General features: G+C 56.1%; 1 protein-coding gene across 2 annotated transcripts in view; it reads right to left on the reverse strand.

The window, feature by feature from the left end:
* PRKCD (protein kinase C delta) overlaps window positions 1–1,029 on the reverse strand; it is a 30,909-nt gene extending 29,880 nt beyond the window's left edge. The window contains exon 1 of one of the 2 annotated variants that reach the window (XM_032161284.2): window positions 850–1,029. The gene's annotated coding sequence lies outside the window, so the exon portion shown is untranslated. The remainder of the gene's footprint in view (window positions 1–849) is intronic. The other variant, XM_032161283.2, reaches the window with a different exon arrangement.
* Between the last annotated feature and the right edge of the window lie 20,271 nt (window positions 1,030–21,300).

Raw genomic sequence — 21,300 nt, forward strand, 5'->3', positions numbered from 1 at the left:
GGAGGACCCCCCCCAACCTCCTCCCCTCACCTGGCGGAGCCCCCACAACGGGAGTGGCATCTGGGTTGGGGGCGAGTACAGACCGCACCGGGCAGGGGCCACCCTGGGAGGGGTCTCAGAGGGGCGGAGGGGTGGGGTGGGAAGGGCGATGGTGGAGACTGGAGCCACGCCCAGCCCAGAGACGGATGAAGGGACCGAGAAAGACTCTTGAGACTGAAAGAAGAGACAGCGAGGAGGAGGCGCCGCGCGGGTCGGGCCTCCAGGGACCCAGGGGCGGGAGGCGAGGCCCGGCAGGCGGCCTGGCCTGGGCCCCGCGGTAGAGCGGAGAGGCGGCTGGACCGGCAGGGGGCGGCGAGCGTGGGCCGGGGGCGCGGCTCCGGGAGGACGGGATCAAGGGGGCGGCGGGCGGGGGTAGGGTTGGGGTGGGGCGATGGAGCACGCGGAGGGCAAGGGACGGACGGATCGGGTGGCGAGAGACGGAAGGATCGGGTCTCGGAGAGGCGCGCAGGGGGAGAACACAGAGTGGGTGGCGACAGACGGACGGACACAGGGCCCGGGAGAGAGTCGGGAGGGACGGACGGGCCCCTCGGAGGAGCGGGAGACACACGGGCGGGTGGAGGGGCCGGGAGCGGGCAGACAGAAGGACCTCAGCCCCCAATGTCTAGCGGAGGGACAGACAGACGGACAGGGGGACGGAGTCACCGGCAGGTCTCGGCGCGGCGGGACTTTCGCTGACCGCGGCTCAGTTTCTCAGTTTCGGAAACGGGAACTGGGGCGGGAAGGGGGAAGGAAAGGCGCCGCGCCCTCGGGGTAGCCCCGATCCCGCGCCCGGACCCGGCCCTCACTTACCTCCCGGTGCAGGGGCAGGCGCCAAGGGTCGCGGCGGCAGCGGCGGAGGCGCTGCTCCCCGGCGCGCGGACGGGGTTCGGCGCGGGGCTGACTGGGATGGGCCCAGCGGCCAGTGAGGTGTGGCCCGGGCCTCGGCGCGGCGAGCGGGCGCCGGGGGTCGCTCCGGGAATCTGGGCTGCAGCCGCCTAGGGCTCCGGCGCCTCGGCACACGGAAGTGCGAGGGGGCGGGGCCGAGCGACCTCACCCAGGTGCCGCCAGCCCCGCCCCCGTCAGGCCCCGTCCCCGCCAGGCCCCGCCCCGCCAGCTGCAACCGGGGACAGCGTCCCTCCGCCTCTGTCTGCGCGGGACACCGAGTCTCCCGGCCCCTCTGCCCTCCCTGGCCTGCTTCGCATCCTCCCGCCATTAGCGCGCAGCCAGCCATCAGAAGGGGCCCATTTTACAGAAGAGGACCCTGAGGCCCGGTGGGGAGGCGCCCCCCGCCCGCTGGGACCTGGGAGGGGCCGGCGGGGGTTCCCCCGCTCCCCACACCCACGCCCGGGACTCCCCACTGGCCAGCTGGCCCGCCTCTCCTGGCCCCACTCCTGCTCTTCCTGTTGGCTGGAGCTCGGACGCGGCCGGGCTCGGTGCCCGCCGCCAAGCCCGCTGTCCCGGCTCTGCCCCAAAGACTGAGCTGGTTAGTCTCCAGGGTCGGAGGTTCTCGCTGGTCGGGCGCTGCACTGCTCCTCAGGCGGTTCTGGGAGCTGCCCCTACCCCGACTGGCAGTTGCCCCTACCCCGATTGGCAGTCTTCTGCTTTCCTGCCCCCACCTTCGAGACGTCTCTATTGCTCCTGGCAGGCGCCTGAGCCTCCTTTCCAGACGTGGAACTTGGTTGTCAGCCATAACTCATTCATTCATTCATTCATTCATTCACTCATTCATCTATTCACCGAGTGTCCCCTAGGCTCAAAGTCTAGGGACCAGTTGGGGTTCTAGGGAGTTCATTCCCCTGTCCGCAGAGCTCAGAAAACCAAGACATTAGCCTTATACTCATCCAAAGAAATATCACTTCCCAGGAGACAAAAAAGAAGGTTCCAGGTCCTGGGGAACCACCTAGAAGGGATAGGGAAAGTCTAGACAGCTCTTCCCAGCTGAGACACAAGGGATGGAAGTGGGGGACAATCCCTGAGGTGGCCTGAGCTGAGAAAGGGGCTTGTGACAGAGACAGGCCATTGGACTTTGGTCTTCTCACGGAGCAATGAGAAGGTGGTGAAAGCTATTACAACCAGGCAGGACGACAGGCTCAAGGGGGCTCCTGCGGGATAGATGGGGCAGAGGGACAGCAGGGCAGAGGAGAGGCTGGATGGGGGACAGAAGGGCTGCCACATTGTTCAGGTGGGAAGACTCTGGGTTGAGATTGCGGAAGATGGATGGGGAGAAAAGGCCAGACCAGGTGGGTTCAAGGACTGTCCTTTGGGAAAGACATTTTCTCTTCACACCCAGGCCTTGAGCATGCTGTTCTCTGGGCCTGAATGCCATTTCCCACCCCACCCCCAAACCTCTACCTGCCCTGGTTGTATCCATTCAAATGTCCCTCCTCCCTGATGCCCAGTTGTAATGCCCAGCACTTCCCTGAGCGAAGGACCATATTCATTAGCATGTTCTGTGTCCTGATCCCATCCCACCCCACCCATCATGCCCCATGGCTTCCCTGGGGTTGGACTGGAGGAAAGGGTGCACAAGGTGAGCCTCAAGTGACCTTTGCCCACTTGGGATCGGGTTTCCTTCTGGCTTCTCCTTCAGGTCCACAGTAAGCCAACCCAGCCTCTCCCTCAACATAAACAATAGGCCCACCCTGTGCCAGGGACTGCAGCCAGAGGGAGGACTGACCCTTGAGGAGCTCCAGGTCCAGCCACCAGACCTTTGTTCCCACTCCGTGTGGTTCACCATGGAAGAAGGAAATGAATAATCATGGCTATCGCTGATAGGGGCTACCCAGCACCAGGCTGTGTGCTGGGTGCTGGATGTGGGCAGTCTGAACAGTTCTCAAGAGGTGAGGGCTGCTGTTCGTGCCAGTTTTGGTAATGAGCAAACTGAGACTCAGAGAAAGGAGAAGCGACTTGCCCCAGAGTACACAGTTAGTCAGTGGCAGAGGCAGATTCAGACCGAGGTCTGTCTGGCTCCAAAGCCCATAGTTTACCTCAGGGATCTCAATTTCAACACCACTGACCTCTGGGACAGATGATTCTTTGCTGTGGGGGCTGCCCTGTGCACTGTAAGGATGTTTAGCAGCATCCCTGGCCTCTGCCTACTGGATGCCAGTAGTACCTCCCTGCTTTAACTTGTGACAGACAAAAATGTCTCCAAACATTGCCAAATGTCCGCTGCAGGGCAAAATTACCCCTTGTTGAGAATCAGTGCTTTGACATATACTGGTGTTACAGGAACAAGATTTACATTAGACAACAGGAAGCACTTTCCTGATCCTCAGGATATGCAGACTTGTGAGCTCAGGGGCTGCAAGCATACACTGGCTTCAGCCAATCTTTCTCCTCTGGAGAAGGGGGAAGTGCGATGTACTCAGAGAGGGGCAGAGGGGCTAAGGCTGTGCTAGCTATGCTGTGGCGAGGGCAGAGAAGGGATGAAGGTGGGCTTCCCTCCAGGCCTTAGGTCCAAGGGTTCCAGGGAGAACAGGTTTGCATGAGATCCAGAGAATCCAGGCCAAGCTTGACTAGAACCACCCTGCATCTTGGAGCTGCTTCTGGGTGCCACACCGGTGGGCCAGGGCAGGGTCCAGATGAGCTGGTATCTGTGTCCCCATAATCTGCCTTGCATCAACGAGAAGGGCCTGCTGAAGCCTGAGAGCAAACCTTGGCTGCGTCACATGCTAACTGTATGTCCCTGAGTAGGTGACCATGCCTCTCCCAGCTTCAGAGTTCTCACCTATGAAAAGCGCTGATGACAGACTCATGTCAGGAGTTGAATGAGATGATAAGAGTTAAATGAGATGATATATACAGAGCCTCGGCCAGGCTAGACACATTGCCCAGGGTTACAGCCTGTGACTTGGCAAGGTCATGTGCCAAGTCACAGGCTGTCAGCCTTGAAAGAGGCTTCAATGGCCTCTCCTGACATGGGGCGTAAATCCCTGAGCACGGCTAGACTCATAGCAGCTGCCTAGAGGTGATACTTTCCTCCTCCTCCAGGTTTGCAGCCAAGGAGATGGGCTAGGGGTGGTGCCAGGCAGCTTCCAGACTCCCACCCACAGCATCCACCCAGGGCTGTTCCCTCTGTGGGCCTCCTGGAGGATTTATCCAGAGGAGAAGCAGCTTGACCCCTGCCACCTCTGCCTCCACCAAAGGCCATCAACCCTGGGAGGCCTCCAGACTCCTCCACTCCTGAAGTCCAAGACTCGGCCAAGCAACCTGGAAAAGGCCTCCCTCTGTCCCTGAGGCCCACACAGCTGAAGGCAAATGGGGTCCCTCACTTGATCCCTGCCAAGAGTTGGTCCTTGTCCTGGCGTTTCTGCCTTTTGCACCTTCTCTCTGTTTCTGTCTCTCTGTGTCACCATCCTTGTCCCTGAAGCTTTGGTTGCCATGGCAATCCCCATCACACCCAGAGCACTGGCCTGGCCGAGAGAGTGGGCTTGTGTTTCTGGAGCAGGAGACACAGTCAACAGCGACAGTGTACCTGGGCAATTGCTGGGGCCAGCAGAGCCTGGGAGGTTCCCACTGGCGACAGTGTAGTAGGAAGGACACTTGGGACATGCCCATGCCTCCGGCCACCAAGACTGTCATCAACAGGAGTGTCAGCCTCAGGCACTAGGTTAAGGACAAGCAAGGACAGGCTGAGGGGGACAGTGGCTTTGTGGGTAGTGCTGCACAGCAGGGAAGTGCCAGGCCAGGGGCTGGTTCACATCCTGGCTCTGCCCTGCACTGCAACTTAAATGTGCCACAGCTTCCTCATCTGCAGAGTGGTGCTTGGTAAGATCGACCTCCTGAGGCTGAGAGGATGGAAGAGTTCAAGTTCATCCCATGTTGGTGTTACCTGCCAGGCAGAAAGTTGGTGAGGCTGGGCTAATTGCCTCCATGTTCCTTCCTCAACACATTTGTGTTTGGGTGAAACCTGAGACATACTTGGGGGTAGACAAGGGGAAGGTGCGTCCTGGGAGTGCAGAACACAGGGCTTTCCTGTGGCTCTCCCAGGGGTGTGTACCCTGGACTGTCCCTTCTCTGCACTGACCATGGCACAGCCCCTGCCAGCCTGAGTCCCCCTTCCTGGCTCCTCTGCTCCTGCCCCCAAATATGTGTGTAGGTGGGGAGAAGGGGCACTGGTGTTGGGACAGTCATCAGCAAGAGCTATCCCCTCGCACGGAGTCCAGGGGACCTCCCAGCTCTCCTCCACCGCCCCCATCCCCGGCACCCATTTAGCTCTAATCTACCGGGTCCCTACTGGGAGGCTCATGGGGCTTAGCAGGGCAGGGAGGGCTATGAGCCTCACCTGCCTTTCCTTTCGCTCCCTGGCCTAAGGGTGCCTCAGCTCCCCGCCCCCACCTCTCATCCTCCCATCCCCCACATCCTCAGAGGACAGCTCACCAAACCCAGCTTGGCCCATGGGAAACAGTGTCGGGGGTGGCCCTGAGCTGAAAGGCGGCCGCGCGAGGTGGGCAGGCTGGGAAGGACTGACTGCAGGCACAGCAGGGTCCCCCGCGCCGTGCACACACCTCCAAACCCACCGCACAGCCACGCACACGCCGGTCGGCGCGACTCCCGTGCACACAGAGAAGTCCCCCAGGCCCCACCCTCCCCGTGCCCGCCCCGCCCCAGGGAAGCCTTTCGGAGCCGGGGGCGGAGACGCCCTCCCAGCCGCGTGACGCAAGCCCCGCTATAAAACACCCGGCTCTATTCCCGGGTCCGGCAGCCACCTGGCTCCAGACGCCGGGAGGCGCCTTCGCCTCCTCACCGTCTTTGTTCTCCAGGAAAGTCAGGAAGACCTGAGCTCGCCCATTCCCTCGATAGAGCAACTGAGGTCCTAGGTGTGAGTGCACTGCAGCCGGCCTCCTAGTGGGAACCTCTGAGAAGACCTTGAGGACTGGGGGCTGGATATGGGATGAGAGGTGAAGAGGTAGAGTCACCGAAACCTAGAAAAGTAGCCACACACATTGGTTGTTCTGATAAAAATAAATAAATAAATAAATAAAAAGTAATACATTTCTATTAAAGCAAGGAAGACAGAGACAAGTTTACCGAGGAAAGTAGGAATCTCCCGTAATCGCACAGGTCATTTCATCTCCCCAGACAGACCTGCCCTCCATACTGTCATTGCATGCTACAAATTGTCTATTGAGGACACAATCGGGCAGGCTTTGTGAAGGGGGTTGCTGTGAAGCCTTCCGAGACTGAGCAGAGCAGCCTGGGGCTCAGGACTCCCTAATCCTTGCCCTGGGACAGGGATTGGGGGAATCCTAGGCCCCTGACCCAGACTTCACCCAGGGTTTGCCAACAACTCTTGGCAGAACTGTGAGCAGGGACAGTGGGCAGTGCCAGAGAGAAGTGGTTGGGCCAGTTGGACCGGCAGAGCCTGAGCAGCCAGCACCCTCCACCCCAGGTCCTCCAGTGATATGAGAGGCCCTGGGCATGAGGGCACTTCTGCCACCCGCCTACGCTCCCCCCCCGCCACTGTCCATCGAAGCCTCCCCACCAAGCCTCTGCTCAGGTTGTGCTTTGCCTTGGAATGCCTTTCCATTAAGCTCTAGCCATTTGATGAGGTCCCATGCAAATGGTCCTCCTGCAAACTGTCCTCCTCCAGGGAGGCTCCCAGATCCCTGCCCCTAACCAGAGGCATCCTCTGCTTCCTGTAAGCCCCCCAACTCCACACTGTCTAGGGCAGAGGCTTCAGAGTGGGAAGAACTAGCATGCAGCCCCCATGCTGACTGGCTGTGTGACCTGGAGCAAGTGCCAGCCCTCTCTCAGCCTCAGTTTCTTCATCTGTAAAATCTCCAGCCCTTGGGGCTGCTCTGAAGATAAATTAAAATGTTGGAAGCAGAGTGCCCATTTCTGTGCCCAGTACTAGAAAGAGGCAGCTGGGCTGTTCATGTCCATCTCCCCCAGACCATGAGCTCCCCTGGCAGAGACATGCCAGGGGAGCTCCTCCCCCGATGCCCAGCAGCCTGCAGTGGGCAGAGGCAGAAATTGGCAGGGGAGGAGCCTCCCCAGGGAGATGAGTCTCTCCCTCAGGCTCTGCCCACCCCACCACCTTCACATGCCTGGGCCCTGCCTCTGCCTGCAGGCTTCTGTGGGCACAGGCTGTGGCCATCTTGGCCACGGTGGCTAGGCAGGCGGCCAGGCCACTGGGCAGTCCTGGGCAGCAGTAATGGTGAGGCCTTGGGGCCAGAAACACAGCCAGTTCCCAGGGCAGCCCCGCAGGGCCCGTGGGTACTGGGCAGGCATCCCAGGGCAGTAGGGGGCAGGGAGAAGGCTGGGATTTCTGAGTGAGCGGTGGAATTTGGGTCAAGGGCTGGGGTACTGAATCTAAGTCCTCAGGTGGGTCCCATGCGGGGCCTCTTACACCTCCACTCTAGGCCAGGGGAGTGGGGATTCCTGCCAGCTTCTGACGTTTACTAATAGTTGTGCCAGGGTGGGCACTGGAACTGAGGCCTCAGCTTCAGGTACCAGGCCTAGGATCACAGGGGTCTCCAGGTGTGGAAGAGGTCTGGGACCCTGCTGGGGGGCCTTGTGAAAATGATGAACTAGAATTTCAACTTGCCCTCATGTTTTACAACCTGGATATCTGGGAAGTTCATGCTGACATCTGTCCTAGCACCCTCATGTTGCTGGAGAAGACCTGCTGGTCTGTCTGCTGTAGGGGAAGGGTGGCTCCCTGGTGTGTGGGCTGCTCCAACCCTAGGGTACCTCTCTGGAGGGAGAGCTGGAGGGCTGCATGGGGAGATTTAGGGGAAGTGCCAGTGGGTTTGAGTGCTGGGCTGTAGGGGCTGTGGCGGGAATGCTCTGTGGAATCTGACTTTGGGTTCAGGTGTGTGCTCCTAGGTGCCAGCTGACGTGTATGTGTGTCAGTGGTAGGGGATGCTTGGAGGGAAGGGGGGTAATGGAAATGCCAAGTCTTCCCTCCTGTTCCTCAAGCACCCTCCTCCCACCCCACCCACACCAAGCCACTGGAATCCGGAGGAGAAGGCCCCAAGGAAGCTTCCCCCACTCCCCAGACTCTGGAGAAGGCAGGCAGCAGCGGAACCACAGCCTCCGTGGGTGTGCTCTGTGGGTGTGCACAGCATAGCCACGGTGCAAAGGAAGAAAAAATGAACTTTCTTCCCTCGGGCTGAAGCCTTTCTCCGAGACACGGTGAGAGAGGAAAGGATTCCCAGCACCTGGGCGGGATCCCAGTGGGCCTGCGCTGGGCAGCCTTCTGTCCTGGACCCACTATCAACCTTCTGCACACACGATGTTCTGCACCCCAGCCAGGCCCCAGTTCACTGCAGAACCTTGCACAGATCTCTCTCCCCTTGGTGCCTCACACTCCCCATCCTGACTTCTGAATTCATTTGTTTGTCCCCAGGCCATCCCTTGGCCTGGGCTACCAGTGTCTCTTGTCTGGCCATCTGTGATGGTCTCCTCTGTTCAGAATACCACCTCCCCACCTCCAGCAATTCTTTTCCTTCACAGCAGCCACACAATCCTCCTAAAGTGTCAAGGACTACTCACTCCCCAGCCCTGAGGCTGACCATGGGTCTCCCGGAATAAAGGTCAAACTTCTACTGTGGCCACCTGGCCCAGTGTGACTTAGCCTCTGCCTCCTGTCCGCCTGCCAGCCCAGAGCTCCAGGAATAGGAATGTCTTCCAGTTCCTACCAGACAACATCCTTCAACTTCTCACCCCTGGGCCTTTGCCCATGCCCTTCCCTCTGCTTAGCCCACCATGCCTAGCTAATTCCTCTCAGTCTTTTGGTAGATTCTAGCTTAGTTACCTCCTCCTCCAGGAAGCCTCCCTGGCTAACCTCTTAAGCCAGGTTAGGTAGTGCTCAGACATGACGGCAATATGTGCCTTTCATCCCACAACACAATCCCAGACCTCCTTCCTCCCTCTGCCTCCCCACCCATCCATGTGCGGCTGCCAAGCCACAGTCTGATGCTCCATTTCATCTCCCAGTTCACTGAGGAAGAGAGAATAGGGTGACCAGGAGGAAGTGAGGGCAGGGGATGACCGGGGGCATCAGGATGCCTCCTACCGCCCTGTCCTTCACGTGGGAGCTGGTACCACTGACTGTCCCCCAAATCTGCCTCCCCTGAATTGCCTCGACCCCACACCATCACTGATCCAGGTCTCCTGTCTATCCCCAGCTTTGAGGGAACCCTAGAAGCTGAGAGGCAGGCCAGCTTCCCGGGTCTTGTCTGACGGGGGGCCCAGGTGGGTGTAGGGTGAAGCTTCTGGAAGAAGGCTAAGCGCTGAAGTGCCTACCAGGCTAGGGTAGGCCTGGGCAAACGTTAGTGAGTGAATTTGTGTCCAGGTAGTGAGTTGTGGCAACACTGAGGCTTCCACGGGCGCTCAGTGGACACATACAATGCCAGTGAGCCTGAGGAGCCGCTGGAGCCGCAGGTAGAGGCCTGCTCAACCATGACTCTGACTGGCTGCAGGATCCTGGCAGGGCCTTGCCCCTCTCGGTCTCTGTGGCTGCAGCTACCCAGAAAAGGTGATGGGACAGTAGATACTAATTTGTCCCTGCTACCAGGAAGAGGCTGAGTGATTAAAAACCCGCCTATCAGGACAACCTGCAGAGTAAGAGCAACCCCAGTTTACAGGTGAGGAAGTCAAGGCTCAGAGAGGCGAGCCCAAGGCCAGGTGGCAGGGTCAGGCCCCACGTCTGTGCGAGGCTGGACGAAGGTCAGGACGAAAACCTGGTGGCTTCAGAGGCAGGTGTGCCCAGGCTGCAGGCTTCTCCTCCTGTCTCAGCCCACTCTAACTGTGTGACCTCAGGCAGGTGGCTCAGCTTCTCTGAAACACGATGGGCGGATGATGAAAGACCCAACGGTCAGTGGTCACGTGGACTGACTGATGGAGCAAGGGAGAGGAGGAAGAAGATGCCTGGCTTCCTTGCCGGTTGAGCACAGGGTCTGATGGGAGGATGGACAGGAGTGGGCAGCCACCTCATTGCTGTCTAATTGCCTACACCTGGGGTAAAGCAGGGATTCTCATCCATCCCAGAGATGAGGAAACTGAGGCTCAGGTGAAGCCCGGCCCAAGGCTACACAGGTTGTTGCAGGGCACTGAGGCAGGAGTCCAAGACCTGGTGTGTTCACATGTCCTGCGGAGGGTCTCAGCCCCTTCCCTAGTCGAAGATGGATGCTGCCCTGGAGTCAGCTCTGCTGCCTGGTAGTCAGTTCTGACAGGGACATGGCCAGGACAACGTCTCAGGAAACTGGAGCAGGGGCGGACATTCTGCAAGATCTGCTTGCGGGGGACCAGATGGTGGCCTGGACTTCGGCCCATGGCCCACCAGAGGAAGGGAGAGAGTCCCACAAGTATCTGTTTTCCTCTGCCACAGAGGTTCTGGGCTGGAGCCTCCCTGCTGTTGCATGCCTGTGTGACTGCCCTCCAGGGTCCCCTCTTCCTCTCCTCATGCCTGAGGGGCAGCCCAAGCCCCTGAGCCTGAGTCTGCTGAGGGAGTCAGAATGCATGAGTTAAAGGGCCTATTCTTACTGGAGGTGTTGAAAGTGGTGGCCAAGGTCAGGAGTGTCCTGGGGCTACTGGGGGCTGGTCTTCTGGCAGGGAGGTCAGCCACTCAGGTATGTGACCCTGGGCACATCACCTTCCCTCTCTGGCTTCCACTCACTGCTAACAGAGGCTCATAGAGAGTAGACAAGAGGAGGGCCTAGCACCATGCCTGGATCAGAGCGAGTGCTCAGTGGATTATTGCCAGCTTTGTTATTATGATTTAATTTGTTATCCTCACGGTGTATTTTAGGGTAGGACAGGAAAGCTTGCATGCCTCAAGCCCTCTGTATAAAATCTAAGGCATGGCTTCAAGCGGTGGCTCACGCCTGTATTCCCAGCACTTTGGGAGGCCGAAGAGGGCAGATCATTCGAGGTCAGGAGTCAGAGATCAGCCCGGCCAACATGATGGAACCCCACCTCTACTAAATACAAAAAATTAGCTGGGCGTGGTGCCACATGCCTGTAATCTCAGCTACTCGGGAGGCTGAGGCACGAGAATCGCTAGAGCCCAGGAGGCAGAGGTTGCAGTGAGCCAATATCATGCCACTGCATTCCAGCCTGGGTGAAAGAGCGAGACTCCGCCTAAAAAAAAAAATTTCTGTGCGAGGGCCAACAAACCAGGGAAGGCTTCACCAAAAAGGTGTCCTTGGTGCTGGGCCAGGAAGAGCAAGAAGGAATTCCTTAGTGGGCAGTGGTGGGAAGGCAGAGAAGGCAGAGAAAGCACTCCAGGCAGAAGGAACAGCCTGAGCAAAGGCTTGAAGGTAATGAGCCCGCTGCATCCAAGGCTGACTCTAGGGAAAGCTGAGAGGCTGCAGGGTGGGATTCACAGGGCACTGGTTACTGCTGGCAGGTGCCCCAGGGTCCAGTTGAAGATTCACACTCACAGTGGCCTTGGGTGCCATACAAAAGCCTGGGTTTGTGGTGAAGATCATGGGAAATGAAGCTTGGAAAGAGGGCTTTCCAGGCAGAAACTGGTGGGGAGAAGATCTGGAGGAAGGTCACTCAAGGCAGAGGAAACAGTAAGAGCAAAGGCTGGAGGCAGGTGTGAGTGCACCAGGCACCTTTAAACGAGTGGAAAAATGAAGCCATGACCTATATGATTCATATGAATGCTTCCTGGGTCTCGGGAGCCAATCGGGTAGGAACCAGAGTGCTGGCCATGCCCAAGCCCGATGTAGGGGTGGGAATTCAGAGCCCAAGACTTCCACCAGCCCACATGCCCAGCTTCCCTGTCCCAAGGAAGTACCCAAGACCAACTGCAGTCTGCTCCAGGAGCATAAAATGTCCCCACATGAAAGGGCACTCATGCGTATGAGTGCAAGGAGACTTTCCAATAAATCTTTGCCCTTCTGACCTTTGCTCTGCAAACTTGGCTGGCTCAGCCCTTACATGATGAGCTGCCGGGACACTGGCCAGCCTACTCAGGGGTGAGTATAGGGTGCTTCTGGGCCACCTTGAACCCTTCCTTGCCTTCACTGTCAATTCTAAAACCTGAGTCTACAGGTCTCTGGGCTTCCAGGAGCTATCCTTTTTGGCAATTGAGCCTTAGATCCTGTATGTTTTTGTTCCTTCCCTAGCTGCAAGGTCACCCCTTGAGTGCCACGTCCTCTCCTCCTGATCACTCCCCACTGCCAGCACACACATGACTCCCACCCTGTGAGGGCCAGGTACACAGCAGGTACTCAGTGAAGACCAGGTTTCCTGTGTTGACATCGCCGTGCCCAGAGACAGCACTCAGCAACCTTAGTGACTGCATGTTTCTTGGCTTCTTCAGCCCCCCGCCTCCATATGGCAAGGGCTGAAAGTTAAGCTGCGTGGGGTTGGCCTGGACTTCTGGGGCTCCCTGCACCCAGGAGCACTGTCAGGCCCTGCCCTGGAAGCCTCTATGGGATCCAGAGAAATATGGGCTCTGCCATGGGGGTCAGACGCAGCAGGCAAGAATGTGTCCAACAGAAGAGGGAGCAGCAGTGCATGATTAAGCACCATGGGGCAGGCCTGCCATGCTAATGGCCGTGGGGTCTGTAGGTACTCAGGCACACACGGGGTTGTTTCTCCTACCTGGAGCCTGACTTCCTTCTCTCCCTGCTTCAGGATGAGGGAGTTTTGGGTGGGAAGCTACCATCACTTCCTTTATCATCACCCTGGTTGCTGTTGGGGGAGTGTGCAAGGACACATATGTGCATGCATTCTTATGCTTCAGAGGCATGGTGTGGGGGCAGCAGGGTAGGAGGTGCCAGGTGCAAGCAGGCAAGAGTGTGTGGCCTCCAGAGATGGCTCAGGCTCAGGATCCGCCCCCGAGACACCCTCATTCCACACCACCCCAGCGGAAGTTTTGACAACCTCTTTCCACATAAGACCAAGGCCTTCCCTCCTGAGGGGAGGAGGGAAGGGGGACAGGGCAGAGGAGACCAAGGAAAAGAGTCCACTGTGCTTTCCCTGCCTGGATCCTCCTGCATGCTCTACTCCGTGTCCCAGAGGGCCTGCATTGCTTCCCATTGACTCTCCCAGCTACCCAGGCTCCCCGGCGCAGCCCCTGCCCCCAGGGACTGGGCAAAAGGCAGTCTGTGGGCCGGGCACAGTGGCTCATGCCTGTAATCCCAGTACTTAGGGAGGCTGAGGTGGATGGATCACTTAAGGCCAGGAGTTCGAGACCAGCCTGGAAACGTGGTAAAACCCTGCCTCCACTAAAAATACAAAAAATTAGCTGGGCATGGTGGCACATGCCTGTAATCCCAGCTACTCGGGAGGCTGAGGCATGAGAAATGCTTGAACCTGGGAGGCAGAGGTTGTAGTGAGCCCCAAGATCATGCCACTGCACTTCAGCCTGCCGAGACTACTCCATCTCAAAAAAAAAAAAAAAAAGGTTGGGGGTGTCTGTGGAGACCATGGGCATGGGATCTTTTCGTTCTTTCTTTTTTTTTTTTTTTTTTGAGATAGAGTCTCGCTCTGTCGCCTAGGCTGGAGTGCAGTGGTGTGATCTCAGCTGACTGCAACCTCTACCTTCTGGGTTCAAGCAATTCTCCTGCCTCAGCCTCCTGGGTAGCTGGAACCACAGGCACGTGCCACCACACCCGGCTAATTTTTATATTTTTAAATGGAGATGGAGTTTCACCATGTTGGCCAGTCTGGTCAAAAACTCCTGACCTCAGGTGATCTGCCCACCTTGGCCTCCCAAAGTGCTGGGATTACAGGCGTGATTACAGGATACAGGGATTATTACCGTGCCTGGCGGAGACCATGGGATCTTGAACCCTAGACCCTGTACTCAGAGGTCAGCCTCCTTGGAAGGGCCTCCTCCCTGAAGAACTCAATTTTTGTCCCTGTCTGGCAGCAACTGGTGCTAGGCTGCCCAAAGGCACTATCTGGGCATCAAAATAAAATCTGAAAATTGCTACCCCGCCCAGTACTGCAGAGCTCTGCCAAAAGGTAATTATAGGTGGCCTGGGGTGGCCAGCTCTGCCTATAGCCCTAAGCTCAGCATGCCCAGGGCCACAGGCTGCAGGGAGCCCTACCCCTGCCCCTCTTGTTCTGCACCAGGCCTAGTGCAGAGTGTTCCAAGTCCCAGCTCCAGGGCCTTCCATCAGCCTACAGGCCTCCGGATCTTGGTTGTGGTCCCCTGGGAGTCTGGGTGGATTCCAGACTCTGCAGAGGGTGTGAAGAGAGCTTGGTCTCAGCTTCACATCATAACAAGAACAGTAATTCCAGCCCCCACATATCAAGCACTCACTACCTACCAGGCCCTGAACTAACACTTGATGTTCCTTAATTCACAAGCCTCCCACAAAGCCCCTATGATGTGGGTACCATCATTAGTCCCGTTTTACAGGAGGGGATACTGAGGCCAGAGGAATCTAAGTGACATGCCTATGGTTACCCACAGTACCCTGGATTCTGGGCCAGACTTCACAACCACTAGTCCAGCTTGTCCCTAAAGCCACAGAGGCGAGAGTGAGACAGTGGGTAACCGGCCTGGGTGGAGTGAGACAAGTGACTGGCGTGGAGGCGTCAGCAGCTGGCAGGTGAAGGACAGAGTTTCCCTTCTGAAAGCTCATTTGCCAACTGTGAAGGCTGTGCAGTCAGCCTGTGTGGCCTCACGGGTGGGTGTCTCGGGGGAAACAAGAGACTGGGGAAGGCAAGGGTAGGCACACAGTCTGGCTGCCTCACAGCCGGCACTCTTGGCCATGCCATCTCCCCTGCAGCCTGCCCAGATCTTCTCAGCCTAGAGGGAACCTGTGTGTCCCTGCCTGCTCTTCACCACCTACAGCGTGGGAAGTGGTGTGAGGGCAGGGGCTCCACCCAGGACCCCTTTGTGCCCCTCGCACTGTCCTGGGCCCAGTGGGGATGTGTGAGTCTAATGCGCCCCATCTCCTGCCACACTAGACTCACTGCCTGGGCCTAGCCAAGTTTGCTGTCTGGAATTTGCCTTAAAAAACTCCCAGTCTCTGCTGACTCGTGAGGGCTGAGCTGCAACTTCCCTTGTCCCTGGGCTAAGGTCTCAGTCCATACTACTAGGAAGTTCTAACTGACTTCTCACTTGCATCTAACTGGCTTCTCACTTGCTGTCTGTCATTTTCTCTTCTCACTGGTTCCCTTTCTGGTTCTTGCAGAGACAATAGTAAATAGGCCATGTGTTCGTATTTCTCATCTACACAGAAAATGGTAACTCCAAATGACTTCTGCGCTGACCTTGTTAGTCAACAATGAATCTACAAACCTTTATTAAATCCCTACTCTGCTGAGAGCTGAGGAAAGGTAGAAGGAGGGGGTGGCAAATTCCTAGGTGAGCTACTGTGCCCACTTCTGTGCTTGAGGCAGATATTGCTAAGTGATCACAGAGCTTCTTGCTGAGCCTGGTGGGATATAGTTCAGAATCCTTGTCAACACAGCTCCAGGGAGCCATTGGCAATCAGCTGGAATTGATACATCAGTTGAAATCCATTGGCCCTCCCTTTGCAGCCCACCTCCTGCCAAGGATTGAGGCCAGGGTCAGGCCAGGGCTTCTTGTGCAAAGCTGTCCTTGTCCTGTCCCCCCCTTGCACTGCCCATGCCCTGATTTCTTTGTCCTCGTTCTCAATGCCTGACACAGGATGGGGAGAAGGCAGACAGTATCATCTGTCTTCTGTCTCAGGTTTTGCAAGGCTGCGATAGCCTAGTTAGGGACGTGGCCCCACAGCGGCATAGTGCCTTTGGATGGAAGGCCTCTGGGCTGCTGCATCAGAGCACCTTTCACACCCGCCTCCATCCAAGACTTGAGACCCTCCCCAGACACACATCTTCTCAGAACTGCTCTGGGGCCCAGGGATCACAGGTCCCCTTGCCCAGCCTTCTGCTCCCAAGGTGCTCACTGTGCATCATTCCCAGGTCAAAGACAAAAGTGTGACTTCTCCCTTGCCCTTTCCAGCCATTCAAACACATGGATTGGCACCCACTGGGTAACAGAGCCCAAGGGAGGGATCAGGAGCTTCCCTGAGCAGAAACGGAGGGTCCCTGACTCAAGGAACTTGGGGTCCTCAGGGGAAAGAGTCAAGTTCCCAGATGGGCTATTGAGGAAGCATTAGACTTAGGGCCAGACAGACTGAGGTCAGTCCCAGTACTGCCACTTGGGCCTGTTTTCTTGTCTGTAAAATAAGGATAATAGAAATAATACACATAATAATGCCTCTACCACAGACTTATTTAAGGATTAAGCAAGATAATTTATTCTGTCCTTCAACATTATTTGTTGAGCACCTGCTGTACACCAACCTCTGCCCTCAGCTCTAGGGATATGATTGCTGTCTTGGAGCTGACAGTCAGAGGGAGGGCAGACTAGTCACCAGGAATCGTAATAGGAGCCAAGAAATGATCACACAGAGTGAGCAGGGCCCAGATGGGGAAGCCTAGGGACTGAGAGCCAGAGGAACCCTTGACCCCACTCAGGAAATCAAAGAAAGCTTCCAGGAGAAGGTGACTCCTGAAGGAGGAGGGAGAAAGTTGTTCCACGCCCGAGCAAAGGCTAATCAGTGAAGATGTGCATGTGAAAATGTCCAGCACTGGGCCACAGCATTTGTTTTAAAAACACAAGGTAAGATAGAGGCCCAGACAGATTGTCCTGGGTGCTGGATGTGGGACAGATGAACTGGGCGGGGCGTGTCCAGGGAGCTGCATTATTTACTGTCCCAGCTATAAAATATTTACACAGGCATCCTGATGATTTATGGTGTTTGCTTTCCTACCTCTGGGCTCCTGGCAGGTAAATTATGTGCCCTGCAGCTCACCCCAGGGAGGGGTCCTGGGGTGCTGGCACCATGCTCCTAACTGGGCCAGGAGGAGGGCTCTGGTCCAGCAGCAGGTCAGGCAGTTCACTGTCCTAGAGAGACTTGAGCCCCACGGGCCTGAAGTCCCTGGCCCAGTCAGCCCAGGGCAGAGCCAGGAACTGGAGGGGTGGCAGGGAGGCACTGACAGACATCAGGCTAAGGGAGAGGCCTGCCAGGGCAGAGGAAGAGCAGCCAGTGCCCATGCCACCATGCCCCTAGCTGTGTGGCCTTCAACAAAGTGCTGGACCTCTGGCATCCTGTTTTCTCCCTGGTAAGATGGGGTTAATAATAATACAATTTTGAAGAATAGATTGAGATCACACAGAACAAGGCCTGAGCTGAGCTCAGTCACAGGAAGCTTGAAATTCCTGCATGTTTAATTAAATATCTGCAAAATATAATATTAGGACAACCGGTCAACTGTAGCACGCCTTAACTCATACAAAGTAATTCAAAAGTGTTATAATGTGGGAAGTGGGTGCATTTTAACTTACTTGAGTTGAGAGCTGAGAGTCTGCAGAAGCTTTGGGAGGGTCTGACCTCTGCTTCTGTGGAGGGCGACCAGTTGTCTCTTATGGTCTACACCTCTTTCAGAGTCTTTCTAGAAACTTTTCTAGAAACTGGTCCATTCTTCTTTTCTGGAGAGGAAGAAAGGAGGAGTCCTGGACAGATGGGGCAGGGCTCAAGGGGATTCCTGCCCAAGGCCAGGAGGTGCCTCCTAGTCCTCTAAGGGGGAAAGGGCTCCTTATCCCCAGGCAGAAGGTGGAGCCTGGACATCTGGAGTCACTCCTGGCCTCACAGGGTTGGCAGATTTGGGCCCATGGCTGATGGGCTCACAGCTATGGAGAGAAGTGGGCACATGGCAGGGCGCGGTGGCTTACGCCTATAATCCCAGCACTTTGGGAGGCTGAGGTGGGCGGATCATTTCAGGTCAGGAGTTTGCGACCAGCTTGGCCAACACGGCAAAACCCCGTCTCTACTAAAAATACAAATATTAGCCGGGTGTGGTGGCGCATGCCGGTAATCCCAGCTACTAGGGAGGCTGAGGCAGGAGAATCGCTTGAACCCGGGAGGTGGAGGTTGCAGTGAGCTGAGATCGCACCACTGCACTCCAGCCTAAGTGACAGAGCAAGACTCTGTAAAAAAAAGAAAAAAAAGAGAGAGAGAGAGAGATAGAGAGAAGCGGGCACAGGACTATAGTCTGGGACAGCAGAATGGAGAAGGCATCAGTGGTCAGGGATGGTGAGTGCAGCGGATTCCTTGGAGAAGCGTGGATAAGCAATCAGCTTACACACCTGGGTCTTTTTCCAGGGCCCTCTTGGACCAGGCTGGCCAACTCCTCCACGGAGCAAATAGGCATACTGAGGCCAGAGAGAGGAGGGATCAGAAGGCCATGAGATCAGAGTTGAGACAGAATCCAGGGAAATTGTGTCCTTGCCCTAAGGGTCCTAGATCTGTAGACTTTCAGAGAACAAGGTCCTCAAAAACCATCTGGTCCAATCCCCTGCCACAGTACACAGAAGGGGAATGTGCCCATCCTGGGCCTGTTTGCCTCAAATCCTTCTTCATCCTTCCCCTGCTCTGATCTTCGCCTATGGCAGAGAGGCCCAACCTCTTCAGTATTCCCATGCTGTGTGGCCTAGTTTGGCCTGTAGGGGAAAATGGAGGGAGGCAGGAAGAGAGACACCTTAGGCAGTATTTCCAGCTGTGGCTGCATCTCCTCTGTGGCCTTAGACTCCCCTGGACAGGCCCCGTGATGTTCTGGTTTCTTCCACATGACCCAAGTATCAGTCTGTAATACTTTAGTGACAATCAGTTGATGAGGTTCCTTAGGCTTACTGTATTCTCAGACAGAACTCCACAAAGGATATGGCAGCTGGCAAAAAGGTTAGCACAGAGCCAGGGTGAGGGCGGCAGATCTCCAAAGGAACAGGGGGCCGACTTCACTTCTCTGGAATTCAAGGTCCAATAGCAAAAGAAGCCATTCTAGGTATTTCAAATAGAGGGAATTGAATGTAGGGAATCCATTATACAAGTGATGAAAAAGTGGAGAAGCAATCAAGGGAATGGAAAGGCAGTCCAGAGGGTAGCACCAGCAGGAAGCTACCACCACCCCCAGGCTAGAGGGACAAAGGAAGGAGGCAGTCGTTTGCATGAGCCACCCGGAGATCAGCAGCCTGCTGGATTTTCCCCACCATGTTTCTCAACCGGGTGTTTGTGGCAGAAACTTCCCCATTGAGCACATACTTCCCTCCCTGACTGCAGGCCTGGGAGCACAGCTGGCTAGAAAACCCGCTGCTTCCCCTGCCCAGTTTGTCTGCAAGCTGGAGAGGTTGGGGCCTGTGCTGCTAGCCCTCCACCTCTACAGTGTCCAGAGGGAGAGCCCAGTGCCTGCTGAGCCCAATTACCAGGGGATTGGGAAGAGAGCTGAGGACAGAGGTCCTCTAAGCAATGCCCAGAAACCCAGGAAATTGAAATCTCCATCCCATTGTCCAGACTCCAAATAGCGCCAACCCCTCAGGGACTTGAGGCCAATTTTCAACAAACTGATGGACCCTTACTGAGCGTCTGCTGTGTGCCAGACACCATTATGTTATGTTGGTTTTACCGGACTCTGAATCTATGAGGCGGGCATTGTTGTATAACCCCATTTTATAGATGGGGAAACAGGCTCTGCAGGGCCAAGTCACTTGCCCAGGGTCCCTATTCTAAGATCAGGCTGTGCTCTTTCGGATGTATTCTCTCACTGCCCTGAAGTGTAGACATGGACAACCTTCGGCATTTACTGTCTCAATATTTGGGGTTACAAGTGTTCGAGACTGACCTCAAAGATCGGGGATTTTCTGTCATTTGTAGCATTGCTGAGGCATGAATTTGAGCTCTGTGTAGGTCAAGGCTGGTGGCAGGAGGGAGTGACTGATGTGGGGTCTTAAGCAAGGTGAAGCAGGCTGAGTTCTTGGCCAGCACCCCCAGGGGAAGGCATGGGGCACTCTGAGGTTGTGGCGTCAGATTACCTGATCCCCTCGTATGGTTGCATGACCTTCGGCCAGTTCCTTTACCTTCTCGCCTGTAAGATGAGACACATAAGCCTGACCTTGGAGGGTTCTCTTGAAGAATGAGATCATGCATGTAAAGGTCCCGATGCTCCTGGGGCGCAGTAGGTGCTGTTAGGACACTGATGTTGATCACGGCCTTTGGAAAGGGAGGCATATTCAGGGTTTGTGGCAGGTCATGAGGCTGAGTTGGTAGGAGCTCCAAGGGCAGGCAGGGTGATCAGTGAGGGCAAGCGTAGCCAGGAGTGTCCATATCAGTGAGACATGAAGTCAGGTAGGCAGGAGGGGCTGGGTATGTGCTCAGAGGCTCTGGTCTTTGGGGTCACAAACGCCCTGAGGGTCTGCTCCTTCCTGGTGGTATGACCTCATGCAAGTTACTTCAGCAGGGCCTCACTTTCCTCATCTGTAAAATGGGGGTGATGTCTGCTCATTTCCTAAGGTATACTGAGGAGATTAAAAACAATAATGCTTCTGAAGCCCCTAGCCCATGTCTGAGACAAGCTACAGGCTTCACTAACATCAGCGGTTACAATTATTTAACATCAGTGGTGTCTATGATTTTCATGAGGGTGGGACCAGAGCTCCAGAGCATGAGTTGAAGGTGACACTTTCCCCACGTCCCCAGCAGCCTCAGGACCCACTTGCTTCCCAGCGTTGGCCTTCTCTGAAGGAGGATTCCTATAGCACCCACAAGGAAGAGGCTTTTCTCCAACACTTCCCGTCACAATTGGGAAATGGCAGAGGCCTCCTGACCTGGGGCACTTCTGACTGCTCCATCAGCTCCTACAAGGCTGATTAGGAAATGGGTCTAGTTACCTGGTTGTGAGGTGCTGGCTCCATCCACCTGGCTTCAGCTGCAGTGTCACTCTGCAGAGGCCCTCCCTGACCCCCAGCTGAAGCAGGCCTTGACATCACATCACCCTGCCTTCCTGTCTTCAGAGTACTTATCGGGATCTAGAATTCTCAGCCCACCTCCCTGCACTGAGAAGAAAGCTCCTTGAGGCACGGTTTGTACCCTGGAGCCCAGCACTTAATAGTGACTGGTAAACATTTGCTGAATGAATGATGGCCAGGGAGGCAGAAGGTTTATGTTGGTGGGAGGCACAAGCACACTAGACAGAAGGCCTGAGTTCCAAGCCTAGCTCTGCCCTCAACAGCTATGTGACCCTGGGTCTCAGTTTCCCCACCTGTAACATGAAGTCTTTGGGGAGATGAGCTTCAAGACCCTTTGAGTTCCAACATTCTGTGCCTCTGAGAGGTCCCTGACAAGCTGCAACTCTAGGAAGCCTTCTGGCCACTGGGTAGCAGGAAGTTGCCATGATAAATGCAAGCAAGTCTATTTTGAAATATTTTCTGATTGGCTGTGCCTGAGCCATAGTGAGTAAGCCTAGAGAATTCTCCCT

This window comes from Hylobates moloch, unplaced genomic scaffold (genome assembly GCF_009828535.3).
Source record: "Hylobates moloch isolate HMO894 unplaced genomic scaffold, HMol_V3 SCAFFOLD_8, whole genome shotgun sequence".
NCBI lineage: Eukaryota > Metazoa > Chordata > Mammalia > Primates > Hylobatidae > Hylobates > Hylobates moloch.